Here is a 26,924-nt window from a genome sequence, read left to right as displayed (position 1 = left end):
ACCTCTGCTTAAAATCGTTTCATGACTTGCCAACACATTTAAATCCCATACTTCTCACTTTTTTTTTTTTTTACAAATCCTTGTGTGTCCAGCCTCTTCAGTCCCTGGTACCTCATGCTACACTTCTCACCCTGGCATTCCAAGCTCACTCCATCTGAAGACAATTGTGACAGCTCTGCTGTCCCCCTAGAATGCTCAACCCCATGCCACTTCCTGTCACCTCATCTAAGAGACCTTTCATGGCTGGCTAATTCAAAATTCAAACTGTGTCACATCAGCTTACTGAAATTCTCTTCATTGTACATATTGCTTTCCTTCATTTATTTTTACTACTTACCTCCCCTCACTCGAATGTAAGTTCCATTAGAATAGTAACTTTTCTTGTCTTGTTCATTGCTCTATTTCCTTCACCTAGAACAGTGACTGGCACTAAGATAATAAATATTTGCTGTTAGATAATATTAATACTAACATTACTTTCTTTTTCAGTAGATGTGCATTCCTTCTGATGAAAACTCCATTTTTATAGGGATGATAATATCTATTTACCTCGCTATTATTGTGTGGATTAGATATAAAAATATGTATTTTATTTAGCATAAACATGGCTTTTTTTCTTAATGAATAGAACCTACAGATAGACAATGAAGGTGATAAGGGGGTCTGGGTGATAAGTTGAATAAACCTTATCACCAAAATATCCTATACTCAAGAAATTTTTCTAAATTCTCATTACTTCCTCTATTTAAAACATGTATATTTTGTATTCTATTTCATAACACATAATTTTTGTTTTAATATACAGTTTTTCCAAAAAAAAAATTCAAGTAAAAATGACATTATAGAATGATGAACTATATTGGCAGTAACACAGAGTAGATGTTCATTTAACATTAATTCATTTTCTTTTATTATCTTCCTTTCCAGAGAGATATACCTTTAATAAACAGTCAGACATAATACAATTCCTACATTTGTACATGGATAGAAAAAGTCTGGAATAAATTGGCAACATCAAGAACTTCTGGCAAGGTGATGGGATAAGCACATAAAGAGCTACTTCAAATTCTTGTTCTACTTATTTCTGCTTAGTTTGTATTTTTAAAGACACTTTAAAAAACATGTGCATGTTTTTAATGACATGTGTCATTATATATAATTTGGCCTTCAATTTTTATCTTGTTTCTAATTTCAAATTGCTAACAAAATTATTATAAGTTTATTATCACAATGTTAAATAATTAAAAAAGCCATGAAAGTGTATATAAAAATGATTATTAAAATATATAATAGGGCTTCCCTGGTGGCGCAGTGGTTAAGAGTCCGCCTGCCGATGCAGGGGACACAGGTTCGTGCCCCAGTCTGGGAAAATCCCACATGCCGCGGAGCAGCTAGGCCCGTGAGCCATGGCCGCTGAGCCTGCGCGTCCGGAGCCTGTGCTCCGCAACGGGAGAGGCCACAACAGTGAAAGGCCCGCGTACCACACACAAAATATATATATATATATATATATATATATAATAATAAAGTAATTATTTTTGTGCATATGTAGAATGTAGTGATTGCCTTTTAAATTCAGGGTATAATAAATGTCATGACTACCAATGACAATAGCAGTTTCTTGTATAGGATCAAAGTTTGAGATGAGGTCAATAAAACCACAAACAATCTTATATCATTTTCAATGGGTTTCCACATAACAAGACAGAACAGCCATGCTTAAATACTGTTTTTATAACAAATTATGAATAAGTATTAAAATAAATGCTTATTACTATAGCTATAAAAAGATCCAACGCATATGTTCAAATTGTTCCACATTACCTAGTTTGATGTATAAAATTTTGTGCTTTATATATCAATAGGAGAAGTAAAATTAGCCTCCTGTCTTAGATGAGCTAATACTTGGAATTTAAACGACTTTCCCACATCAAATACTTAGTTATTGAACAAGGAAGAAAGGACATGTGTGTCTGCCCACAAGGCTATTGGGAAGATCAAATAAGATATTTTACACTGTGAAGTTTTGGGGCATAGTATTACATTTGTAATTGTTATAAATTAAAATAAAAGTAATATATGCAGCATGATTAATAATCAAACGGAATCGAAAAACTTACAATGAAAAACAGCTATTCTATTTTCTACTCTTCACCACGACCTTTAGCACCCCCCCACCGACCACCTCCTGCCCCAGTTACCATTCCCCCAAAGCAAAGTTTCTTCTGTTAGTTACATTAAGGCTTAATAGTATAAAAAAACAAACAACCAAAATAATGCACATAGCATCAACACTGCTGAATCTTAAATGTTTCAGAAATACAGAACCTTAGGGCCACTAGTGAGAATAGCAGTGGTCAATTTATAGAAGTGCTAATCAATAGATTTTAATAAGATGAGATGATGGACAACAAAGACCTTTTTCCTGTATAGAATTTTGTGGTCAGCTCTTTTTATTCTCACTGAAGACAAAAGTCATCTCTATGATATCAGGATATTCAGAGAGAATTATGTTGGCATATACTGTGGGTAGGATTGTCTTAACAGCAAAGTTGCATCTACTCAATAAAATGTTTCTTTGAAACAACATTTACTCAGCAAAGGCAATTCTCTTGTCATATTGCCTAGTGATGGTTTTTTGAGGACAACAGAATTAGTGGATGCAGGTTCTGAACCCAGCCATTGTACATGTCTAGTAATGTACAGGGACCAGATCAAATCTGTTCACAGGGAGCTGTCAATTGTCAGTGGATACTTTAGGATCTCCTAAGCAGCACAGAGAGCAAATCCTCTCTCATATTGTCAGTGCTTTAAGTTGTCTTCAGTATTACGTCTTTAAGTTAGTAGAGATCCAGGGGTAGAGATCTGGGGTAGAGATCCAGTTTAGGAGATAGGTATTATCTTCTACAAGCTGTCTTATTTTTATTACCTGCCTTGAAATCTTAAGGGGCAAGAACTGTGAAGAAGGTATCACTTATTATTTTTTGATCATATATTAAAAATGGATTGTTAATTCTTACCTTTTTTCATGATCAGATGCTAAAAAATGGACCATCAAGTACAGGTACACCCAGAGATCATGGAATTTAAAGAAATAAGGACCCTACATCTAAGATGTTTCTATTGGACCATCCAACTCCCCCCTGTGCCCCCTCCCACACACACCCCCCCACCCAGATTAAAGCAGAACAGGCAAAGACAGACCGGCTTAAATGACACTGAAAAGACTGCTGAAGTAATTACAAACATTGTCAGTGGCTGTCAGGAAGAAGGTTGTGGAATAGCACGACTCAGTGATTCTTTATCTGGGTTCAGAGATAAATGCCAGGCTTGGTTCATTCAGTCAGCTTGTCTCCCTAATGATATGCTGAAGCATTAAAAATGGATTTCTTCTTTGTCAACAGTACATCACATATATCTAAGATGATTGGCAGTTTTCTACTCTAATTTGATTCTTAGAATTTTTTTTTTGAGTAAGTTAGTACATGAACTTGGTTTGTGACATTGGCTATGACTACAAATTTTCTATTTAAAAAATTAGATGGGCATAACAGAAAGAAAAAGAGTAGCCAAATCTTTGGGTTAAAGTTCTTTTTATTAAATATTGTGTAAATTACTTAGCTAGTAATTCCTCTAAGGCTCAGTTTTCTCAAATGTAAATTTGAAATTAAAATATCTTCTTCATGGTGTTGTCATTAGATAGAATGACATAGGTATAAAACATAGTAGGTCCTCAAAAATGTGTGTTTTCTTACACTAGATAGTAATGCATTTAAAATAAAAAAAAATGATTCTCTGATGTTCAGTTGAAATTCTCCTAGTTGAAAATTATCTAAATAAATCAGACAATTTAAAAAATATTTATTTTATTAATTGAAGTATAGTTGACTTACAATATTGTGTTAGTTTCCGGTGTAGAGGACCCTGATTCATTTATACATATACATATGTATACATTCCTTTTCAGAGTCTTTCCCCATATAAATTATTACAAAATATTGAGTATAGTTCCCTTTGCTATACAGTAGGTTTTTATTGGTTACCTATTTTATATATAGTAGTGTGTATATGTTAATCCCAACCTCCTACTTCATCCCTGCCCCCATCCCCCTTTCCCTTTTGGTAACCGTAAGTTTGTTTTCTATGTCTGTGAGTCTATTTCTGTTTTGTAAATAAGTTCATTTGTATCATTTTTTTAAGATTCCACATATAAGTGATATCATATGATGTTTGTCTCTCTCTGCCTGACTTACTTCACTTAATATGATTATCCATGTTGCTGTAAATGGCATTATTTCACTCTTTGTTATGGTTGATACCCCCTTGTATATATATACCACATCTTGTTTATCCATTCACCTGTTGATAGACTTTTAGGTTGCTTCCTTGTCTTGGTTACTATAAATAGTGCTGCAATGAGCATTGAGGTGCATGTATCTTTTTGAATTATGGTTTTCTCTGTATATATGCCCAAGAGTTGGATTGCAGGATCATATGGTAGCTCTATTTTCAGTTTTTTAAGGAATCTCCATACTGTTGTCTGTATTGGCTGTACCAATTTACATTCCCACCAACAGTGTAGGAGGTTTCCTTTTTCTCCACACTCTCTCCAGCATTTATTGTTTTCTAATTTTTTATTAATTTTTTTCTATTTCTTTAATTTTTAAAAATATTTATTTATTTATTTGGCTGTGCCGGGTCTTAGTTGTGGCAGGTGGGATGGAGGATCTTCATTGCTGCATGCGGGATCTCTAGTTGCAGAATGTGGGATCTTTAGCTGTGGCATGTGAACTCTTAGTTGCGGCATGTGGGATTTAGTTCCCTGACCAGGGATCGAACCCAGGCCCCTGCATTGGGAGTGCGGACTCTTAGCCATTGGACCACCAGGGAAGTCCTTCCAGCATTTATTATTTGTAGACTTAAAAAAATAATAATAATTAATTATTTTTTATCTGCATTGGGTCTTCATTGCTGCATGCGGGCTTCCTCTGGTTGTGGTGAGTGGGGGCTACTCTTCATTATGTGTGCGGGCTTCTACTTGCTGTGGCTTCTCTTGCTGTGGAGCACAGGCTCTAGGCATGCATGCTTCAGTAGCTGTGGCACATGGGCTTAGTTGCTCCATGGCACATGGGGTCTTCCCAGACCAGGGCTCAAACCCCTGTCCCCTGCATTGCCCCTCTTAACCACTGTACCACCAGGGAAGTCCCTAGACATTTTGATTATGGCCATTCTGACTGGAGTGAGGTGATATCTCTTTGTAGTTTTGGTTTGCATTTCTCTAATAATTAGTGATGTTGAGCATCTTTTCATGTGCCTTTTGTCCATCTGTATGACTTCTTTGAAGAAATGTCTATTTAAATCTGCCCATTTTTTTATTTTTATTTTTTTAAATATTAAGCTGTATGAGCTGTTTGCATATTTTGGAGATTAAGCCCTTGTCAGTCACTTTGTATGCTAATATTTTCTCTCATTCTGTAGGTTGTCTTTTCATTTTGTTTATGGTTTCCTCTGCTGTGCAAAAGATTTTAAGTTTAATTTAGTCCCATTTGTTTATTTTTGTTCTTATTTCCATTACTCTAGGAAGTGGGTCAAAAAAGATCTTGCAATTTATGTCCAAAAGTGTCCTGCTTATGTTTTCCTGTAGGAGTTTTATACTATCTGGTCTTACACTTAGGTCTTTAATCCATTTTGAGTTTATTTTTGTGCATTGTGTTAGAGAATGTTCTAATTTCATTCTTTTACATGTAGCTGTCCAGTTTTCCCAGCACCGCTTATTGAAGAGACTGTCTTTTCTCCATTGTATATTCTTGTTTCTTTTGTCATAGATTAATTGACCATAGGTATGTGGGTTTACTTCTGGGCTTTCTATCCTGTTCTACTGATCTATATTTCTGTTTCTGTGCTAGTACCATACTGTTTTGTTTTTTTGTAGTATAGCCTGAAGTCAGGGACCCTAATTCCTCTGGCTCCATTTTTCTTTCTCAAGATTTCTTTGGCTACTCAGAGTCTTTTGTGTTTCCACAGAAATTTAAAAATGTTTTGTTTTAGTACTGTGAAAAATGCCAGTGGTAATTTGATAGGGATTGCATTGAATCTGTAGATTGCCTTGGGTAGTATAGTCATTTTGACAATATTGATTCTTCCAATCCAAGAACGTGGTATGTCTCTCTCCATCTGTTTGTGTCATTTTCGATTTTTCACCAGCGTCTTACAGTTTTTGGAGTACAGGTCTTTTGCCTCCTTAGATTTATTCCTAGGTATTTTATTCTTTTTGAAGTGATGATAAACGGGGTTGTTTCTTTAATTTGTCTTTCTGATCTTTTGTTGTTAGTGTATAGAAATGCAACAGATTTCTATGTACTTATTTTGTATCCTGCAACTTTATTGAATTTATTGATGAGTTCTAGTAGTTTTCTGGTAGCATCTTTAGGATTTTCTTTGTATAGTACCATGTCATCTGCAAACAGTGACAGTTTTACTACTTCTTTTCCAATTTGGATCCCTTTTATTTATTTATTTATTTTCTTCTTTGATTGTTATGGCTAGGACTTCCAAATCTTTGTTGAATAAAAGTGGTGAGAGTGGACAGAGTTATCTTCTTCCTGATCTTAGAGGAAATGTTTTCAGATTTTCATCGAGTATGATGTTAGCTGAGGGTTTGTCATATATGACCTTTATTATGTTGAGGTAGGTTCCTTCTATGTCCACTTTTTGGATAGTTTATCATAAATGGATGTTGAATTTGACAATAACAACTATTGGCAGGCTATGGAGCAACAGGAACACTCATTCAGTGCTGATGAGAGTGAAAATTGATTCAATCACTTTGGGAACATTTTGGCATTACCTAAAGAATGTGGAAGAACATACCCTATAATCCAGAAGTTCTGATTCTAGTTATACTTCCTCAACTAGAGAAAACCTTGCTATATGCAGCTGAAGACATAATCTCAAGCATGATTTTTAGCTGCATTGTTTATAACAGAAAGAAAACTAGAAATCACCCAGAACTGATAAACAATAGAATGGGTAAACAACAAAAGTGGACTACTTTTGTTTAAATCAACAATTAAAGAATCTCATAAATGTTATATTGAGAAAAAAAGGCAAGTTAGAAAAATACAGATTGTGCAGTGTTCCATTTTATATAAAGTGCAAAAACAGGCAGAACAAAAAAAATCATAGTTTAGAATATCTATCTATCTATACACCTATCTAATCATCTATAATTTGTTTATCTATTTGTCTATGATAAAATCATAAAGGAAAACAAGGAAATGATTAATATAAAATTTAGGATAGTAGTGACTTTTGGTAGGTAATGAAGGTGATGCTATTGAGGAGGGACACAAAAGTAACTTTAAAAAAAAGTGGTTTTAATCTTTTTTGAAAAAACCTAGAAATAGCTCTATTTTATCTTCATTTTATTTTTATTTTTTTGCGGTATGTGGGCCTCTCACTGTTGTGGCCCCTCCTATTGCGGAGCACAGGCTCCGGACATGCAGGCTAGTGGCCATGGATCATGGGCCCAGCCGCTCCCCGGCATGTGGGATCCTCCCAGACCAGGGCACAAACCCATGTTCCCTGCATCGGCAGGCGGACTCTCAACCACTGTGCCACTAGAGAAGCCCTCTTCATTTTTTAAAAAAGCATTTTTTTTAGAGCAGTTATAGGTTTACAGAAAAATTGAAAGGAAGGTACAGAAATTTCCCATATACTCCCTGCTCCCACACATGCATAACCTCCCCCATTATAAACATCTCCTACCAGCGTGGTACATTTGTTACAACTGATAAATCTATTGACAAATCATAATCACCCAAAGTCCATAGCTTACATTACAGTTCACTCTTGGTGCTGCACATTCTACGGGTTTGGACAAATGTATAATTTCATGTATCCACTATTATAGTATTATACAGAGTATTTTCACGACCTAAAAATCCTCTGTGCTCTTCCTATTTATCCCTCTCTGCTCCATATCCCACAAACACTGATTATTTTACTGTCTCCATAGTTTTCCCTTTTCCAGGTTGTCGTATAGTTGAAATCATATAGTATGCAGCCTTTTTAGATTGGTTTCTTTCAGTTATTAATATACATTCAAGGTTCCTCCATGTTTTTCCATGGTTTCACAGCTCATTTCTTGTTAGTGCTGAATAAAATTCCATTGTCTGGGTGTACCACAATTTATTTATTCACCTATTGAAGGCCATCTTGGTTGCTTTCAAGTTTAAAGCTGCTATGAACATCTGTGTGCAGGTTTTTCTGTGAACACAAATTTTTAACTTCTTTGGGTAAATGCCAGGGACTATGATAGCTGTATTGTAAAGTATGATTAGTTTTATAAGAAACTACCAAACTGTTTTCGAAAGTGGTTGTACCATTTTGCATTCCCACTAGCAATGAATGAGAGTTCCTTTTGCTCTACATCCTCACTAGCATTTGGTGTTGTCAGTTTAATTTCTTTTTTAAGGTAAAGGGTAACATGTAGGCATATTAGTTTTCTAGGATTGCTGTAACAAATTACCACAAACTGGATGGTTTTAGGCAATAGAAATTTATTCTATTATAGTTTCGGAGGCCAGAAATCTGAAATCTAGAAGACAGCATCATTGTTTCCTTCTGGAGGATCTAAGGGAGAATCCATTTCATGCCTGTCTCCTAGTTCCTGTGGTAATGTTTGGAATCCCTAGCTGGTATACACCTGAATTTAGTTTCTCTCTCTTCTTCACATGGTCTTCCCCTCTGCATGTCTGCCTATGTTCCCCTCTTCTGTCTCTTATAAAGACATGTGTCATTGAATTTAGGGCTCACTCTAATCAGGATTATCTAATCTCAATATTTTTGACTTACTTACATTTGCAAAGACCCTTTTCCCAAATGAGGTCACATTCACAGGTTCCAGGTAGACATACTTCTTTGGAGGCCCATTGTTAAACCCACTATAGAAGGTGTACATTTTATTATTATTGTGTGACTGTTATATACATATTCATTCTTTTGGATGCTTGATACATTTTTCAATAAAAATAAATATGATTAAAATTAAAAAGTGAAAAAATGTTTTAATGTCAATTGCAAGATTAGCTTGACTCCCCAGCTTGACAATATAAATTAGAATTGTCTCAGTAAAGAAATAGTTTCCTAATATTTTGAAGTAAAATAATGTTATTTATTTAGATATTTATATTTATATACATATGTATGTAAATATTACATATTGAAATCTCAGTCTAATTTTGAAATATATTGAAGCTGAGCTTTCTATTCCTATATTCCTATTAAAAATAACATTAAATCTGATTTTACATTTGAGATTGCTTTTAATTTTGATGATTAAATTTCTGGAATTAAAGAATAAGGCATTAAATAAGAATTCTAAGTTGATTTATAAGTAGTCTTTTCTGATGTCATTGGGCAACTCACAAGAGGAAAAAGAAAGGATCATATGAAAGTAAAAGTTTAATTCTGACTCATAGCACAAGAAATACATGTTTCCATTTCTGACCACCATATTGACAACTAATTTTTAAAATATTAATTGCCTGTGTTGGAGACAATGTGAATATATAGACACCCTTTTACATTGCTTCTAAGAGTGTAATTCACCATAATCTTTCCAGAATGAAATTTAGCAGTGTGTATCAGGAACATTTAAAATATTCATTTATGCCCTTTGTCCTCGAAATCTATTTATAGGAATTTATACTGAGAAAATAAGCAGATAGTCATATAGATTTATATACAAATGTATTTAATACAAAAGTATTAACAATAGTAATATTGGAAATAACCTAATTTTCTAAAAATAGTATAAATAAATGACCACTTCAGGTTCCATCTATCTATTACTATGTAGCAATCTACCCTCAAACTTGGTGGCTTAAAATAAAAATGCAGGGACGTTGTTGAAAATGGAGAACCCAAGAGCTACTGTGGAGGGGTTTTTCAAGACCGTGGAGGAGTAGGAGGACATGGAGTTCATCTCTCTCCACAAATGTATCAAGAATACATCTACAGATGGAACAATTCTCACAGAACACTGGCTGAACACTAGTAGAAAACCTTGGACACCAGAAAGGACAATAAAGATCCCTGTATAACCAGGTGGGACAAAAGAAAGAAAGGAGAGAGAAGAAGAGAGGAACCTGCATCCCTAGAGGGGAGCTGAAGCACAGGAGAGATTCCTGTACCTGGGGAAAACATCTCACTGATGGGAAATCAGTTGGGATGGAAGGGAGGCATCTGAGGCTGTCAGAGGAGGGTGAAATGGCCGGTCGGTGGCAGACAGGGCAAACTGAGAACTACACAGGCAGTCCGTGCCACAGCCCTGCATGCCCCAGACTGGGATGCGTGTCCACTGGTGCACACGGGGACTGAGAGCTGGAATGTGGGGACTGGAGAGCAAACCTGGGTGGGGAGGACTGCTGTTGGCTGCAAGGAGACAGCCTGAGGGGACGGGTGGCAGGAAATCTGCAACCAGGAATGCCTGTGGAGAAAAGCCAGACTGCCATGGAAGGAAGGTGCCACTGTTGAGTGATTCACAGGGGGTGGAGCTGCCATTGCAGCCTCTCTCTCCCCATGTGCTGGTCCCTGTCCCCCCAGGCAATAGGAAAGGGCCCTGCCAGGGCTAGCCCTCACATGCTTGCTGCCGGGCACTAGAAAATGCTCCCACTAGGGCCGAATCTCTCACTCCTGTAGCCAGTGGCTTCCCCATGCACCTATAGCCACTAGGGGTCCTGAAACCCAGGCAGCTGTGCCACCTCTGCACTCTGTCCTCACCAGGACAGGGCCGGGTGCTCTAGGGCAGCCTCAGGAGCAGAATCCTGTGGGTGACCCACACTCAGAGGTGGGGCTAAAACCACAGCTGAGCCCCACGGGCAGGGCGACTAAAGAAGAGGAAAAACTCCTCAACTGCACAAGACACAGATTAAATCCCTGCAGTTGGCTTGGTAGACCCTACGTCTATGGAATGTTTGAATGGACAAGAAGTGTCCCCACAAATGAAACTGGTCTAGCTGTTCCCACAAATGAAACCAGCCTAGCTCTGGCAGCTGTGGACTTTGGGGGCAAACACATGAGGGAGTTGGGCCAGATTAGAGTCTGAGCTATCAACCCAGTGCCCACAGTGGGTCCAGAGACCAACCTAGAGGCACTGGAGGGCCTCCTGGGGAGGTGGAGGTGGGGCAAGGACACTGACAGCTGAGAACCCAGGTAAATATTATTATCACTATTATTTTTATTATGTTTTGATTCATTCTGTTGTTGGTTTTTTTAAAAAAATATTTTTATTTTGTTTTTTTGGTTTGTTTTTCCTTTTAAAATTTTTAATATATTTTTTATGTTTTATATTTCAATTTTTACTATGCTTTTTCATTGTTCTGTGTTTTTCTTTTCTTTGTTCCATTTTGTTTTTACCTTAAAAATTTTTTTGTGGGTGTTTGTTTGCTTTATTATTCAGTTTGCATTCACTTTGGTTTTGTTTTTTGTTTTGTGTTTATGTTAATTTTGTTTTTAATTCTTTGATTTCATTTTTGGGTTCTTTTGTTTGCCTGGTTGTTCTCTTGTTTTTTGTTTCTTTTTTTTGTGTGTGTTTCTTTGTTTTTGCTTGGTCTTGCTTTCACCATTTGTCTGGGGCTTTGTCTTTTTTTTTTTTTTTGGCTGTTGTTGCTGTTTGTTTGTTTCTGTCTTTGCTATTTGTCTTGAGATTTTTTTTATCTGTTTGTTTTCATTTGTTTTCTTCCTCTCCTTTTTTTCTTTCTTTTCCCTGACATGACATGGCATGCCATCCATGACATGTGGCTTGCAGGGTCTTGGGGGATGGGCCTGAACCTCTGGGGTAGGATCACTGAGTCCAGGACTGCCAGAGAATTCCTGGCCCCAGGAAATATTAATCTGCAAGAGCTCTCCTGGAGGTCTCCATCTCAAATCCAAGAACTTGCTCCACCCAACTCCCTGCAGGCTCCAGTGTTGGATGCCTCATGCCAAAAAACTAGCAAGAAGGAAGACAAACCCACCCATTAGCAGACAGGCTGCCTAAAGTCATACTAAGCTCACAGACACCCCAAAACACACCATGTGACATGGCCCTATACAGAGAAAATCCTAAAGATGCCACCAGAAAACTACTAGAGCTAACCAGTGAATTTAGTAAAGTTGCAGGATACAAACTTAATACAAAGAAATATCTTGCATTCCTATACACTAACAACAAAAGATCAGAAAGAGAAATTAAGGAAACAATCCCATTCACCATTGCAACAAAAAGAATAAAATACCTAGGAATAAACTTACCTCAGGAGGCAAAAGACCTGTACACAGAAAACTGTAAGACACTGATGAAAGAAATCAAAGACAACACAAACAGATAGAGAGACATACCATGTTCTTGGATTGGAAGAATCAATATTGTCAAAATGACTACTACCCAAAGCAATCTACAGATTCAATGTAAATCCCTATCAAATTACCACTGGCATTTTTCACAGAACTAGAACAAAAAATCTTAAAATTTGTATGGAAACACAAAAGAGCCCAAATAGCCAAAGCAATCTTGAGAAAGAAAAATGGAGCTGGAGGAATCAGGCTCCCTGACTTCAGACTATACTACCAAGCTACAGTAATCAAGACTATATGTTATTGGTACAAAACCAGAAATATAGATCAATGGAACAGGATAGGAAGCCCAGAGATAAACCCATGCACTGATGGTCACCTAATACATGACAAAGAAGGCAAGAATATACAATGGAGAAAAGACAATTTATTCAATAAGTAGTGCTGGGAAAACTGGACAGCTACATGTAAAAGCATGAAATTAGAACACTCCCTAACTCTATACACAAAAATGAATTCAAAATAGATTAAAGACCTAAGTGTAAGGCCAGACACTATAAAACTCTTAGAGGAAAATATAGGAGGAACACTCTTTGACATAAATCGCCACAAGATCTTTTTGGATCCACCTCCTAGAGTAATGAAAATACTCTTAAAATGAAACTTAAAAGCTTTTGCACAGCAAAGAAACCATAAACAAGACGAAAAGACAACCCTCAGAATGGAAGAAAATATTTGCAAATGACAGTCTTAATCTCCAAAATATACAAACAGCACATGTAGCTCAATATCAAAAAAACAAACAACCCAATCAAAAATTGGGCAGGAGACCTAAATAGACATATCTCCAAAGAAGACATACAGTTGGCCATGAAGCACATGAAAAGCTGCTCAACATCAGTAATTATTAGAGAAATACAAATCAAAACTACAATGAGATACCACTTCACACAGGTCAGAGTGGCCATCATCAAAAAATCTACAAATAATAAATGCTGGAGAGGGTGTGGAGAAAAGGGAACGCTTTGCACTGTTGGTGGGAATGTAAATTGATACAGTCTCTATGGAGAACAGTACGGAGTTTCCTTAAAAAAGTAAAAATAGAACTACCATATAACCCAGCAATCCCACTACTGGGCATATACTCAGAGAAAATCATATTTCCAAAGCACACATGCACCCCAATGTTCACTGCAGCACTATTAATGCATATATGTGGAATCTAAAATATGTTATAGATGATCTTATTTGCAAAGTAAAATAGAGACACAGACGTAGAGAACAAAGGTAAGGAGGGGAGGTGGGATGAATTGGGAGATGGGGTTTGACATATATACACTATTGATACCATGTATAAAATAGATAAGTAATGAGAACCTACACAGGGAACTCTACTCAAGGTTCTGAGGTGACCTAAATGAGAAGGAAATCCAAGAAAGAGGGGATATATGTATACATATAGCTGATTCACTTTGCTGTACAGTAGAAACTAACACAACATTGTAAAACAACTATACTCCAATCAACTTTAAAAGAAAATTTAAAAAAATAGTTTATTATATCATGATTCTGTGTGTGAGGCGCATAGTAAGAATGGACAATCTCTGTTCCATAATGTCTGAAGCCTCGGATGGGTAATTCAAAAGTTAGAGGTTGGGTAGTACAGCTGGGGGTTGACTGGGCATTTCTCTTTCTCTCTATGGCTTCTACATGTGGCTAGTTTGGATTTCTTCACAGCATGGTGAGCTCAGTATAGTTGGATATTTCACATGGCAACTGAGGAGTTCAACAATGAGTTTTACAAGACAGAAGAAATGGACGCTGCCAGTTTCTTATCTGTCTGTCACTTCCACCATACTCTCTTGGTCAAAGCAGGTTGGAAAGTCCACCCATATTTATGGAGAGGAGCACACACCCTAACTTCTGATGGAAGGAATATCAATGAATTTGTGGCAATCTTTAAACTGCCATATTTAATGATATGATGGTAGCCATTAAAAAGGGTTACACTGATAATTATTAGAAAACAAAAAGGGTAATAATTCAGAATAATCATTGTGATTATAAGAAAAATAAGTGCTTTTCAGGGAAATTCTAAAATAAGAAAAATGCTTCACATAATGGTGGGATTTTTGAACCAAAATAAAAATCTTCTAGAGCAATTCATTTGAAGATTGATAGGTGTTTGCAAGCAATGTTTTGAAAAATTTATGTAAGTTGTTACAATTTTTGTAACCTTATTCTTGTGAGCATTAGGATAAATCGAACTTCATATGACCTCAAAATAAAAGAGAAATCAGTGACAGAAATCAGTTGTGGACAGAAGGAAGTGATGATAGGTCTCTAGAAACACCTATAGCCTAAAGGGACTGAGAGAAATGCAAAGAATTAGTAAGAAAAATACACAAATATTGGTGAAAAAAGACAAATGGGAAAATTTTCAAATTATATTCTGAGGAGAAAAAATTGTGGTCATCTAGAAGGAAATTAGTGAGATTAATAGAATATTGGAAACTTGTAATACTACTATTTGGAATTTAAGTACATTTTTAACATTGCTTTTTTCAGAGATATCTATAGAAGCAAAATGTTAAAGCTGAAAAATAATGAAACAAATAGTATTATGATTAGAGTAACAGTCAAGTAAATTATGGAATATCAATTTATTGGAATACTATATAACCATAAGATTAAAAAAAATATAGACTAAAAACTCTTCACATAAAGCTAATTGAAAAAGTAGAATATGAAAATGTATTCATATTAGAATTAGCACTTTGTGAAAAATACAAAAATAAAAATTGGTAGGCAACTCAGACAAAGAAAAACCAATGGGGAACTACAGATAATTGTTTCTTGATAGGTTTGCTTAGTGTTGCAAATTTTACATGATTTTGTAAGGAAGTCATAAACCATAGTTGCTAAGTATAAGATAGCAAATCTTGAAATTTAAAACTTAAAGACTCTTGGGCTTCCCTGGTGGCGCAGTGGTTGAGAGTCCACCTGCCGATGCAGGGGACACGGGTTCATGCCCCGGTCTGGGAAGATCCCACATGCCACGGAGCGGCTGGACCCATGAGCCATGGCTGCTGAGCCTGCGCGTCCGGAGCCTGTGCTCCGCAACGGGAGAGGCCACAACAGTGAGAGGCCCGCGTACCACAAAACAACAACAACAACAAAACAAACTTAAAGACTCTTTATATTTTCTTTTTATAGTCAAGTGATTCATGTTTTTGAAGATTATTTTAAAATATAAGGAGAAAAAGAGGATACAAAGCTATATGTATCCAAAATGGTAAGACATCAGCTTTATAAAATCACTCTCATTCTTTCCATAATCATGGCTTTGCTAACTACACAATCATAGTTGTAAACCAAAAGTGTGATCTTTCTAAGGACTTGAGGTTATGTTTAATCCCATTAAACCACAGAGCAGCACAATGATTGTCCTTCTTTCACACAAAGTGAGAGAGAATAACTGTTTGTATGCTACTTCCTTAATACATGGCAAGAAAACCAGGTCCACAAAAATCTCACTTTTAACCATGATAATTTGTGAAATTATTTGTGAATAGAAAAAAGCTATTTTGAAAGCATTTTTTTTCTCTCACCTAGGAAGACCAAGTAAGGGGGAATACAAGCATTCATTGTCTAATTTAAATCCAGGAGGGCAATTAAGACATAGAATCTGAGTATCATAAAACTTGTAAATATCTGCTTCAGTAGATTATGTTATCCAGTAGACATTTGCAATATCATGCCTGTCCATTCCTTGACCCTTAAAGAGTAGTTAATGTTCTCTAACAGTGTGTCCTTATGGACAAGGTTGCAGGGTACAGAAAAAAGGAATTTTACTAATAGTTCAATTTCCAGGGGCCTCGGTGATACAGTCCAACCATAATTTCAAAAAGTCAAGCAATACTGAGTTACCCGAGGGCTCAAAGGTACTTAGTGAGACCGGGGCTTAGGGCTGTTGTATCAGACATCTCATATGCTGCCTCAGATCACCTCATCCTATTTTCTCTCAGGCCCTGGGCCTCATGCTTTGCCCACTTCCTGGAAAACTGAGTTCTTATGGTCCATGCAGCTTGATTGTTTGAGGCTGTCTCCTGGGGTTCTGGGCTCCTTCCATCGCTTCCAGACTTGAAGAGCTTTGAAGTAGGCAAAGGTTCCAGAGGAGACAGGTGATGCAGCCCAGAAATGCGAAGCATTTAACTCCTCATGGAATGAACATTGACTAATGAGGACAGGAGACAGGAGGAAGGCAGGAGAAAAATTCCCTCTCCATTCTTCCCCCAGACAAGAGTATTCGAGGTTTAGTATTTCTGTGTAGTCTATCTTTAGATGAATGAATACCTGTGTCTTTGAAGTAGGTTCAACTAAAAAAATACCACTTTGAATCTGCTTCCCATTCTTCCATGCTTCACTTAACTTTTCCCTCACTCTCATTACTCTGGTTTTGCACATCTCAATAAAGCATTGGCATTTAAGCTTCGTCCCAGACTCTGTTTTCCTAGATAGCCAGGCAGATCTTTTTTACCTTCTGAAGTCTCAGTGGATCAGAGAGATGTATGTATAACAGAAAAGCTCTTTTGTTTTATTCACAAAACATAAAGATTAAGAACTGAAAAAAGAAATAAATTTAACTATGGATAGTAGTCTAAATTTAAGTTAAATTGTTATGTGCTAACAGTTAAGGATGAGTGAATAAATTTTTCTTTTGTAGTCAAGTACTCATTTTCACTTAAACTTATTCAGTTAGTGTGAATCTTTATTGATTAGAGAGAATGATGATTGTGAGGTACTTACAATGCATGAGTTATATCTTTATTATTCTTTTCATTAAAATATATAGTTTCTCTTTATTCCTATTAATGCAATTGCCTTAAATTTGATATTGTCTGAGATGAATATTGCTATAAATTTTTTTTTGATTCCCAGTGGTATTCAATTTTAGTCTTTTCATTTCCTAATCTTTGTGGTCTTATATACAGCAAGTAACACAACTGAATTTTGTTCTTTTGTCTGATACAATAATCTCTGTCTTTAGTAGTTGAGTTTAATATATTTACATTTTGTATTTCTGATTCATTTAGATGTTTTTGTACCATCTTATTTTGTAATTCTTAAAATTAATTTCCTTCTTCTTTATACCTCTTTAATCTGCAGTTTTGAATTGAAATTAAATTTTTGTTTTAGTGGTTATTCTTTATTTTAAACTTATTTGACTAAATTTTTTCTTAAAAATGTCTAAAGTAACTCATTATTTCCATCCTTCTTCAAGACAGGAAATACTTTAAATATGTATAGAAAAACTCCTTATTCCATTTTCATTATTGCAGTCTAGCTATTACTCTCACCACTATGCTTTTAAAACATAAATTCATTATTATATTAAAGTGAATTTTAATTAAATAATCTTTTCAATCACTGTTTCTTAAATCTCACTGTCCCCTTTATGTATATATTTCTTGCCAACATATGTCTTTTAATAGTTCCTTTAGTGAGAGTCTTTTCATAAGAGTGGTAAATTCTTTGTTATTCAATATCAGATAATATATTTTTTTGTCCACACCCTGAATGATAGTTTAACTGGACATAAAATTCTGAGTTGACAACTTTTTTCTTTCCTTACTTCGAAGATATTAATCCATTGTCTTCTAGCATCCATTGTGTTTATAGATCAAGTTGGGAAGAACTGACTTGACAATACTGAGTCTTAATATTCATGAACATGGAATATCTCTCCATTTATTTCATTCTTCTTTGAATTTGTTCATCAGAGTTTTATAGTTTTCCTCATATAGAACTTATATCTATTTTGACAGATTTATCCCTGCTATGGTTTGAATATTTGTGTCCCCTCCCAATTTCATATATTCAAATCCTAACCCCAAGGTGATTCATTAGGAGGTGGGGACTTTGAGAGGAGACTAGGTCATGAGGGAAGAGCCCTCATGAATGGGGATACCTTTATAAAAGAGGCCCCAGAGATTAATTTCTTGCCCTTCCACATTGTGTGAGGACACAATGAGAAATCTTCATCTTGGAAGTGGTCCTTCACCAGAGCCTGACCATGCTGGCACCTTGATCTTGGACTTCTAGCCTCCAGAACTGTGAGAAATAAATTTCTGTTGTTTTTAAGCCACGTAGTCTGTGGTGTTGTGTTATTGCAGGCCAAATGGACTAAGTTAATACTCAGGTATTTCATTTTTAGTGGGGTGCTAGTGTAAATGATATTATGTTTTTAATTTCAAATTCCACTTTTCATCACTGGTATATAGGAAAGCAATTGCATTTTGTATATTACCACTGCATTCTGCAACCTTGCTGTAATTCCTTAATAGTTCCAGGAGTTTTTGTGTATTTTTTTGGTCAATTCTTTTGGATTTTCTATGTAGATGATTATGTCATCTGCAAACAAATACATTATAGTTTTATTTCTTCCTTCCCATTCTGTATATCATTTATTTTCTTTTCTTGGCTTATTGCATTAGCTAAAACCTCCAGTACAATATTGATAAGGAGTGGTGAGAGGGGACGTCCTTGCCTTGCACCTGGTCTTAGTGGGAAAACTTCAAGTTTTTCACCATTAAGTATGATATTAGCTGTAGTTCTTTTGTAGATATTTTTCATCAAGTTGAGGAAGTTTCCCTCAATTCCTAGTTTACTGACAGTTTTTATTATGAACGGGTGCTGGATATTGTCAAATGTTTTTTCTGCATCCGTTGATATGATCATGTGATTTTTCTCATTTAGCCTGTTGATGAGATAGTTTACATTAGTTGATTTTCAAGTGTTAACCAACCTTGCATACCTGGGGTAGATCTCACTTGGTCATGGTGTATAATTCTTTTCATACATTGTGGAATTCAATTTGCTAATTTTTTATTGAGGATTTTTGCATCTATATTCGTGAGAGATACTGGTCTGTAGTTTTCTTGTAATGTCTTTTTCTGGTTTTGGTATTAGGGTAATGCTGGCCTCATAGAATGAGTTTGGAAGCATTTCCATTACTTCTATCTTCTGAAAGAGATTATAGAATATTAGTATAATTTCCTTCTTAAATATTTGGTAGAGTTTACCATTGAACACATCTGGGCCTGGTGCTTTATGTTTTGCAAGTATATTAATTACTGATTCATTTCTTTAATAGATATAGGCCTATTCAGATAATCTGTTTCTTTTTGTGTAAATTTTGGCAAATTGTGTCTTGCAAGAAATTGGTCCTTTTCATCTAGGTTATCAAATTTATGGACATGGAGCTGTTCATCATATTCTTCTATTAACCCTTTAATGTCCCTAAGATCTATAGTGCTGTCACCTCTTTCATTTCTAATATTTTAGTAATTTGTGTCCTCTATCTCTTTTCCCTAGTTAGCCTGACTAGAGGCTTATTGATTTTAGAGATCATTTCAAAGAGTGTCACTTACAAGTGTGTTGTTTAATCTTTATATATTTTGGGATTTGCCAGTTATCTTTCTCATATTGACTTCTTTTAATTCTATTGTGGTCTGACAGCAAACATTATATGATTTCTATTCTTTTAAATTTTTTAAGGTGTGTTTTATGTGCCAGAATATGGCCTATATATTGAATGTTCCATATGAGCTTGGGAAGAATTTATATTCTGCTATTGTTGGATGACATAGTCCGTAGACATAAAATATAGCCAGTTGATTGATAGTGTTGTTTAGTTCAACTGTGTCCATACTGATTTTCTGGCCTGCTGGATCTGTCCATTTCTGATAGACAGATGTGGAAGTCTCCAGTTATGATTGTGGGTTCATCTACTTATCTTCACAATTTTATCAGTTTTTGACTCACATAGTTTGATGCTCTGATGTTAGGGGTATACATGTTAAGGATTTTTATGTCTTCTTGGAAGATTACCACTTTATCATTATGTAGTGCCCTTCTTTTTCTCTGATAACTTTCCTTTCTTTGAAGTCTGTTCTGACTGAAATTAGTATAGCCACTCCTGCTTTCTTTTGATTACTGTTAGACTGATATATTTTCCTCCATCCATTTACTTTTAATCTATATGTTTCATTATATTTACAGTGGGTTTCTTGTAGACAACATAGAGTCTCATTTTTTGTTCCACTCTGACAACGTCTGTCTTTTAATTGGTGAACTTAGACTGTTAACCTTCAAAGTGATTATTGGTATAGTTGGATTAATGTCTACCATATTCATTACTGTTGTCTATTTGTTGCCTTTGTTTTTTGTTCCTATATTTGTCTCCTACTCTTTTTCTACCTTTTATGGTTTTAATTGAGCAGTTTTAGGTGGTTCGATTTTCTCTCCTTTCTTAGCTTATCAGTTTTACTTCTTTTTAATTTTTTATATTTTTAGTGATTGCCCTAGAGTTTGCAATATATTTTTAAAGGCAATCCAAGTCCACTTTTAAATACCACTCTTTGCCCATTTTTAAATTGGGTTGCTTTTTTACTGGTGAGTTGTAAGAATTCCTTATATTTTCTGGACCTAAATCTTTTATCAGTTAAATTAGCAACAAAAATTTTCACCTGGTCTCTGGGTTGTCTTTTCACTTTCTTGATAGTGTCCTTTGAAACGCAAACTTAATATTTTTTGATAAAGTCCAATTTATCTATTGTTTCCTTTTGTTGCTTAGGCTTTTGGTATTTAAGAAGTTATTCTCTAATTAAGGTTATGAACATTTACTCTTATACTTTCTTCTAATATTTGTATAGATTTAGTACTTACATTTAGGTCTTATTTTAGTTAATTTTTGCATATGTTTTAAGATAGAGATTTAAATTTATTCTTTTGCATGTAGATATCCTGTTGTCCCAACAACATTTGTTGAAAACACTATTCTTTCCCCCTTTGAATTGTGCTGGCACTGTCCTGTAAGATCAATTGACGTAAATGTATGTGTTTATTTCTGGACATTCAATTCTATTCCATTGAACTATATATCTAACTTATATCAGTACCATGTACTCTTGATTACTTTAGCTTTGTTGTAAGCTTTAAAATTGAATGTGTGAATCCTCAATTTTTTTTTTAAGATAGTTTTGGCTAGTCTGCATCCCTTGAATTTCCATACGAATTTTAAGGTCAGTTTTTCCATCTGTGCAAAAAAGTTATCTCAGAATTTGATAGGAATTGTATTGAACCTGTAAATCAGTTTGGGGAGTATTGTCATCTTAACAATATTAAATTTTCTGTTTTGTCAACATGGGAGGTCTTTATTTAGTTAGATCTTCTGTAATTTATTTTTAACAATGTTTTGTAGTTTTCAGTGTATAAGTCTTGCACTTTTTTGGTTAAATTTACTCCTACTCTTTTTATTCTTTTTGCTTCTATTGGAAATGGAATTATCTTATTAATATTATTTTAGGATTGTTCATTGTTAGTGTGTATAAATACAATTAATTTTGTATATTGATCTTGCAAACTTGCTGGATTTGTTTATTAATCCTAAGAGCTCTTTTTTTGTGGATTCCTTAGGATTTTCTATATATATGACTATGTCATCTGTGAATAGAGAGAGCTTTACTTCTTCCTTTCTAATCTGTATGCCTTTTATTTCCTTTTCTTGCCTAATTGCTCTGGCTAGAACCTCCAGTACAATATTGAATAAAAGTGGTGGTGGTAGACATCCTTATTTTGTATTTAAATTACAATAAGAAATAAAAAATAATATTGAATACTTGTTCAGTTGATACAAAAACCTTTTACAAAAGACCTCTGACAATTAATTATAAGACACAATCTATAATTTTATGATGATGATAATCATTAACTGTTTTCTATTCTTACTTTATTTTTGTCTAAGATATATCCTCTTCTAGTTCCTATCAGTGTTTTCCAAAGTTTATTTACTTAAACGCTCTAATATGAGAACCAACTAGAGATGAGCATAACCTAAAAATCATAGAATCATTCACTCAGTATTTTTTATAACAGTCCCTGTATGCCAGCTTCTACTGATACTGAAGGTATGGAGGTGAAGGTAAATAAGACAAGCATAATCATTATTCTCATAGCAATAACTGTTGATCATTTGGATTCTTATACTGTGCCTGGGAAGCACAGCATACTATATCAGTTTAAGTAGCTATCCAATTGTGTGTGTGCACGTGTGTGTATAATCAAGTATGTATATACACATATATACACATATTTGTTACACATACACAAGTATGCATATTATAATATTTCATGGTAATACATTTGTAGGTAACTTATGTCCTCAAATTATCATATGAAAATAATTTCCTTTGAACATAAAACTAATGTGTGTAGACTATTCACACTATTTTTGCTCTCTAATATGGTGGTTCTGAAAGTTTAGCATGCATCACAGTCATCTTGAAGGCTTGGTAAAATATAGATTGTCAGGTCTTACCACCAGGGTTTCTGATTAAGTAGATCCAAGGTGAGCTACGAATTTGAATTTCTAATGCATTTTCAAGAGATGCCAATACTACTGGTTGAAGAACCATATTTTGAGAACCATGGCTCTTATAATCGTTTATTGTGTGATTGTGTTAAAGGCATGTTTTGTGTAACTTACATACCACAGGAATTATGGGTGTTTCCTAATTCTTTCTTTTTCTGTACTTTTTCTGGATGTTCTTTTTTCTGGATGTACTTTTTCTGGATGTTCCTTGAACGTATGAGCTCTCATAAGCGTGGTAGAGTGGCTCATTTTGCTAACTGAGCTAATAAATCCTGCCACCACAGTTCAGCACCTTTCCTGTTTAGGCCAAAATTGCTCTTTTCTAGAGATTGCTTAACCCAATAGATTAGAAAATCCTTCGCACGATGTCATGATCTAATGAGATTACCCTTTAATCTTCAATTTCTAGTAACATTACAAATGCTAGGAAACTATTATAACCACAGTGCAATCATAAAACTTATATTAATGATATTCCAGTGATAAATGTATTTGAAATAGGAACCATTAGATAGAACAAGAATTCTACAGATATTTTGATTAATTCTAAGAATCTGTGGTTTGTCCTTCATGTGTGTTTCTCCATTCCTGTTTCCATATATCATTTTTTAAATGAAAAAAAAATCAATATAATATTATTGGGGTTTCCAAAGAATTTATAATTACAACCAGTGTTTGGATGATATCTCTAATTTTTGAGAATGGTAGAGGTCAACTGAAGGAAAAAGGCAATAACTGCAAAATCAGCCAAATAGGAGCCTCACCTGGATTACCTGTGTCATTTTTCTCTGCTCTTGTCTCTGTTCTTGGATGGAGGTCTAGCTCTGAAAAAGCATTAAATTATCTGTGATTTGATGTGCAATGATCTGTGCAATGATGTAAATAAGGCACATTCTAGCACATATTAGAACTTCTGTATCTGTCCCCTCATTCTCTGCATTGTTCTCCTTTGTGTTGAATAGAGGCACATGGCTAAGAGCAAAGTTATTCATGCATTCTACTCAGTCACATTCTTCCCTGCTGCCTGGCTAGCCTAGAAAGGAGTCTAATTTGCTGATGATTACAATGAGGAGGGAATGATCCATTACATTAACTTTAATGAGCTGCAGCAGGTCACTTGGTAACGGATGGTACCATGCAAAGGTTGCAGTTCAGGGTGATATGAAATCACTGACAGCATCCTCCTGACACTTGTGCAGTGGCCATAACAAAGGAGGGATCACTAGTTTGTAGTCATAGTAATGACTGAACTTCACTGCATCTTTCCATTTGGACAAGCTTTAGTGTTACTATCTACAGCACTAAATAATTTATAGACAGAGCTTATGTAACTGGCGGTTATGATACATAGCATTAACTTAGAAGTGGTCTTGCAGTTGAAGGAATGATAAAGAGTCTGCATTTTTTATATTTCCTCTCGCTTGATTTTAAGGGTACTTTTAAACTTCAGCCAGTACATTCAGGAGCTCTGAAAACCAATTAATGATTTAGTTAAAAATGTCTGCAGCAGAATATATTAGACTGATTTGTCTCTTTGAGCACGAACAAGACACTTTTATGTGGAAATTTCCATTTTAAGATATATTAATTTTTTAAACAATAGATGAAATATAAGTCTTTCAAGAAGATGAAATGATAGGAAGGCAAGTTAAGAACATTTGCTTTATCTTACATTGAAAGTGTTATTTTTAACTATGATAATATGATCTTGGCTCTGTTGTATTTTTCTAGTTGAGCAATAAATAAACAGAACATTAAGGTTTATATAGCATTCAGTAAACTGTAAAAGAATGTGCTTGAAAGACTTCTAATTTTTCAAAGACAAGTCTTTTATTTTGTAAGAATCCAATAAAAATAACACCTCAAAAGCATGTCTTCTTTTCTCAAGACTAACCTGTGGTTTAAGAAAGGTTATTGGATTAACTCTAGGCATTTTTGAACTGGTGACTGAAAGAGCTAACTTTTCTTATAACTAAGTAAGTAATATCTCTATTTTTAAAACATGGATGGCTAGTAGCTGGGGGTATTTCCCCCTTGGAATGGTAGTGGGGGCGAAATAAGGTCAGAGTCTGGAAGGGGAGTCCATCTGGATGTCAGTCCAGTATAGACATAAATTCCTAAGAACCTCTCCACTCAAGAGAATGAGCATATCATAGGTGAAGAACACTCACCTAATGATTTCAAGCTCGTCACAATCTTCCTGCACCATTATCATAAACTGCTAGTTTGGCAAGGGAGACATAACTAAGGAATTCATTGTTTGAAGAAACTCTTTTGACAGTTTCTTTCTTGATTTATATTTATACATTTGCTGCTGCCCTTGTTTGTATCTTTGTCAATACAGCTTCATTTTCATTCAGTATGGTTATTCTTATCACACATATTTTACCACCGCATGACGAGTTATTTCCCTTAATTTCTGTCTGTTTGTAAAGGAAAAACAGAGGATGTAGAAGTGCATGGTAAAAAAAAAAAGTTTGACTGGGTTGGGCACAGCCTCCTTTCATGTGGGTACCAACAGTTTAGCCAGGGTTAATTGTAGGCCAGTCACTTACATCCTCAAAATTAAGTGTCTGATTATTCCCACAATGGTCTAATTATGGCTGCAATTAACTGCAGGTGCAATGTTTGCACCTGCAGCTAATAGAGGGACCAAGCTACCCAAAACAAGTTGCCTAAGCAAAGTCTTAAGGGCATTGATTTATAGCTCTGCAAACACTTGAAGCAGCCTGTTTTCATATTAAAGATACTATTTAGCAAACAACATTTATTGCTGACAGAACTTACTTTAGTTGATCATGCTTGCTTTTTGTGTTATAGTTTCTATATGCTAGAATAGAGTAAATCTGGGCATTTATATTTTTTCTAAACTTGAACAAAATCTTTGTTAAACAGTTCCTGAAAAGAACAGATGCCACCCATTATCTTTCCTGGATGGAAAGCCTCATTTCTGCAAAAAGCAGATAAAGGAATAACGAAAAGGTTTTGTTTTATGGCAAAGAGTCATGATTTGGGTCCCAGCTCTCTCAGGCATCTCATCCTTATCACTATATTTTTACATAAAATTTAGCAAGTTAAAACGAGACTTACGGAATCACATAGTCATCTGCTTAACAACCATAGTATTTTTGCCCATATACTCATTTTTAATAGCTAAGCTGTACTTTCTAATTTATAGTTAGTGTATTTAGTACCTAGCACAGTGCATTTGACAGAGTACACACTTAACCAAACACACTTTTTTGAATGAAGCAGAAGATACTGAAGTGACATCGCTTATGGGTCATTTATATGGTTTTAACCAAGTAGGTTTTATTTTTTTTCTTTTTCATCTTCCTCCCCCTCCCTAATATCCATTATTTGGAAAAGGGGTAATCTGCAATTTCATTTCTCTCTGTCATATGTTCCTCCTGGGACTGCTGGAATACCTGGGTTGGAGTTGATATTGAAGTCATGTCCTTTCTGATGAATCTAGCTGGTCAGTGACATCAGATGGCACTGTTTTGAAAGGGGTGTAGCATGGGGTCAAGGAAGGGAGATAGTGCTCCCTCATGTGCTGGGCTAAAGGGGAGGTGGCTGTGCGGAGCAAGAGATCAAAACATGGCCTAATTATTAGCTGCTGCTGCCTTTTCTGTCTTGGATCTATTTCATGATCCCTGAAGATTGTTTCGAACTTTGAAATGATGAAGACATGAATATTTCCTAATTGTTCGACTTCTGACCTTTCTGGATGATCTGCGTTTCACTAGCTAACAGGCCACAGCAGAGCATGGATAGGGCTGGACAGGTTAACACCTAGCTGGGATCTCACAGCTTCTTGGTGGATTGCAAACTAACGAATAAAGAAACTTGATGCAGGCCTTGAGGTTAGAGGTCAACAATCTAATTCTCACTTACAACTTCACTGGGTAATCATCTATTAAAGACTTTGACTTTGGAACTGTTGCCAGTGATGACTTCATCAAGATTTTCATAATATTCAAGAGGAGTATTCAAGAAATATTTACAGATTTCAAAAATCTTCAAAAAACACTTAAGTAGTTGTGACTACTTTTAAATCTTCTTGAGAGAAGTAAATCTTTTTTAAAACATATAATCAAGTTAGAATAATGGCATGGACACAGCTGATGCTGTATTTTTGACAAGAATC

This window comes from Stenella coeruleoalba (genome assembly GCF_951394435.1).
Source record: "Stenella coeruleoalba genome assembly, chromosome: 17".
In the NCBI taxonomy this organism is placed as follows: domain Eukaryota; kingdom Metazoa; phylum Chordata; class Mammalia; order Artiodactyla; family Delphinidae; genus Stenella; species Stenella coeruleoalba.
This window is presented reverse-complemented; position numbering follows the sequence as displayed.